We start from the raw sequence: 4,102 nt of genomic DNA, 5'->3' as shown, positions 1-4,102 counted from the left end.
TAGCCAAGGTATACGTGCTCTAGAAATTTAGACACTATTTGCTGGGTGGACATTTTAAGATGTATACGGATTATTCTGCGTTGAAATACCTGGTCAATAACCCTGTGTTGGGGGGGAGAATCTGTAGGTGGTTTTTGAATAAGCGAAAGTGTATTTTTGAATTAAAGCCCACATGTGCACATTTAATCAAGTTGGCCCTATAGAAAACTGGACACCCTTGGAAGTTTATAAATACAAGTGACCTCAACCTCATTTGAACAATTACCACCATACATATTTTATTTTTTGGTTTGTACAAATTATAGGAATTTGTGTGCTATTATAGGAGGTTGTGTGTTATTTAAGGAATTCGTGTGTGGTTACAGGAATTCGTGTATGAATGCAGGAATTTTCTATTACAACAATTCATGCATGGTTACAGGAATTCACATATGATTGCATAATTTTTCTATTACAAGAATTCACGTGTGGTTATAGGAATTCGTGTATGATTGCAGGAATTTTCTATTAAAGGAATTCATGTATGATTGAAGGAATTTGTTATTATACAAATATGTGTGGTTACAGGAATTCATGTATGATTTCATGAATTTTATATTACATGAATTCATGTGTGGTTATAGGGATTCGCAGTGTGATTGCATTAATTGTTGAAGCTCTTGGAAGGCTAATTTGACCATTGACTTTGAATTATTGTTGAAATTGGATTATTGTACTCTCTGTTGAAACATTTAATGACAATCTAATAAGAAGAAGAATTTGAAAGGGTTTTCCTCGTAGTGGATTTTTCCCTGTCTCCGATTGATCCTTGTGTCTTTATGTGTGAATGATTTTCTTCTATTGTTCTTTTATGTTTTGCTGCATTGATGTTATCATTATTTCTATATAGTTGCAAATGTTGTTGAATAATGTTGTAAATATGAATAGTGATACGATGTTGTGGGGTGAATTTAATATGAAAATGAAGAAATGTAATTATCTAAAGCAAAGAACAATATAGCCCTAAGAAAAATTAACATGGCTTCAAAGTTGGGCTAAAGAAAAGTCATTGAACATCAACCTTATGAAGACACCATTGATGGAAGCAAGAGAAGATGGAGGAGACCTAAAAGAGTACTAGGGTTTGAAGGAAACCCTAGGAAATTTGGTTAATAGGGTTTGATGGATATTATCATATTAGGGTTTGAAAGAAACCCTAGATTATGACAAAGATTTGAGATATGCAATCTAGAAATCCTAAAATGATCAACATGAAGATGTTCTAGCACTTGTAAAAGGTTTGATGTAGCACTAGATGGGACAGTCTCATTTAGGCATGGTTTCTTATGAAGTTGTTGAAACATAATGAAGGAAAAAATGTTATATATAAAATGGACAATCATGATTCTTGAAGGATGCTTTAAGAGTGAAATGATCACCTCTCATTGAAGATAAGTACTTCTTCAATTTATGTTACTTCTTTATGTCCTTAATTTTGTTTAGATTTATAGATTTGATCATTGATTATATGTCATGCTCCTGAAGAGATGTGATAAGTGGATCCTTCTTGAGGATCATCCGAGTTGTGGGAAAATATACTAATGTAGGAACTGAGGAGTTACAGTGTCCATGACAAGTGATTCAAAGTGCAAACTTATGTTAATGTTATAGGGTATGTATAGTATATATTTTCAACTACAATATTCAATGGTGTTCATGGTGCTGGACCCGCCAACATGATAGGGGATCTCCCCGGCAAGAAGTCCCAACTAGACCTCAGACCATTTGGAGAAGGAGTCCCAGCAGTGGGTGGTAATGTTATGCTTTGACTGCGATAACACACATAGGTAAGTGTGATATCTTTGTCAGAAGCATGTGTGTGACCTTGGAGCGATTCAAGTGAGATGCATAGGGATTCTAACACACGAAAGGGGGAAAGGAAGTGTGTCCCTTAGAACTCTTTAATAGTATGCATCCTAAAAGGAACACACGAGTTGAATGACATCAAAATTTAGAAAGTAGAATAGTCCACAATCCAAAGTGACGAGTTAGACCAACAACACAACTTCAACAAGATTCATACAATCGTATACAAAATAGTTCATACTCAAATGCGTTAGTTAAACAACATAAATTGCTAAAGTAACAAGAATAGTTGAACTACAATAACAACATATGCATGAAGACGTGATGGCTCTGTTATATATATAAAGTGAAAGTTCCATCCATACATACACCATTGAAAACCACTAGCCCCAATAGTGGAACATTGCAGTCAACACCGCCTGCTCCTCCAAAGAGATGTACTCACTCTGCACTGTGGAGAAGCCAAGGCTCGTCGCAATACTCTCCAAGCCTTCTCTAAGCAATGCCTAGCCAAAATCTTGGCTCCCAAAATCCTCTACTATCAGTTATGAGGTTCTATATATAGAAAAGGATGGGGTGACCCTTGACATTCCCCTTTGACTCTTGGATTGCCCTCATGACTCTTCACATTACAATAGTGATTGTTCACATTCCACTAATGACACTTGGAATTTCACTTACAACATGTTTATAATAATATAATTTCCACATATACCCATGTGGGACAAAAATAGGCTTGAGTCAGCATGATAAGACAAACAACATCACTCAGGGTCTTGGGGAAAGACCAACTCGGTAACCTCCTCGTGGTGATCTTCGATGACAAACTGATACCAAGCTTGGTACTACTCTATTGTGTCCCCGTACTGTTTGATGGCATCTTTGTTGAAGCAAACCCTTGCCTCCATGGCTTCCAGGTATATGGTTTTGAAACCTTTGTCCAGCTCACCCTAAAGCATGCACAACATTGTCCTCAGTGTGACTGGACCACTGATGTACCTTTGCATGTTCTCTGCGTTGAGCTGAAATTCATCGATGGTGGCTACACGCATCAAATTTTCTATGTACTTGTCGAAATCCAGCATGACTTGGTTCTTCCTCATGGCTTGGGTGAGGGTTCCAATGGAAGGGATCTTGTGTGTTCACACTATGACATCCAAACTCTTGAACAACCATGCATAGGAAGCCTCAATTCTAGTGATGAGGAGAGAGAGCTTCTCATAACTCTAGACCTGCTTTGTCATGCTCAATCCATGGCTTCATCTTCTTGTGCAAGTACTTGCATGTGCGCAATAGCAGTGTGAATGTCTTTGAGGTGTTTGGGCTGTCTACGCGCACCGCTGAGGAAAGCCATATAAATGGACAACCAGTTTGTGCATGGTGACAAATCTTCTATACACTGTTTGCATAGTGGCCTCCAGGGTTGATATCTCTGCAACTATTTCTTTCCTCATCTATGTTAAGGTGGATCCTGCAGACTGCTCTGCTCTCTGCCTGGCCTCTTGCAAGTCCCTCCCCATTCGATCATTCTCTACTATCAATAACTTAACTGTGAAACTCGTGGGTTCTACATAAGCCTTAGAAGCCTTGTCCATGGTAACTAGATGTCTTCTAACATTTGGTACAATCACCCTTTCTTCTGTGTGCACAGGGGATATATGACCATATGAGAGCTACTTTCTTCGTGTTTGTACAATCCTCTATTGTGTCTTGTCAAATGCCAGATTGTACACATCCGTCTTCAGATCATCATCAAGGAGAACAACTTCTCCTTGCTCGCTCGAGATTGGTTGGGGTTCTGGAGGTGGAGGACACTGTTGTATGACCTCGGATGCCCTCGGCATGAGATTGATGTCTTGGTATTCTAGCTCTTGTTTTGTCTCCATGTCTATTACCTCAATCAACTGCTCAACCTGTTGGGCAAGTTCCCGAACCTGCACTTGCTCAGTTTGTTCATCATCTGCTGGCTTCTCTGCTATCTCAACCTGTATCTGCGCAGTTTGCTCTGTCAATGTGCCTTGTCCTTCTTCCTTCTCCTGTTTCTTCCTTTCTTCACTCTCTCTCCTCCTGAGTTCTTGTTCTTCTTTCAACTTCTTCTCCATCTCCTGCAATCTCCTTTCCGTCTCTTCCAATATTTTCTTCTCCCTATTTCTCTTCTCTACTCTCCTATCACGTTGTCACTTCTTGTTGTGCTCTACAACAACCCCCCATTTCATACAATTTTTATTTTTCAAAACTATAATATGAAATAGGTCCC

This window comes from Pinus tabuliformis, chromosome 2_2, assembly GCF_031772625.1.
Source record: "Pinus tabuliformis cultivar Carrire ecotype Pingquan chromosome 2_2, CPIR1, whole genome shotgun sequence".
Classification (NCBI taxonomy): domain Eukaryota; kingdom Viridiplantae; phylum Streptophyta; class Pinopsida; order Pinales; family Pinaceae; genus Pinus; species Pinus tabuliformis.
This window is presented reverse-complemented; position numbering follows the sequence as displayed.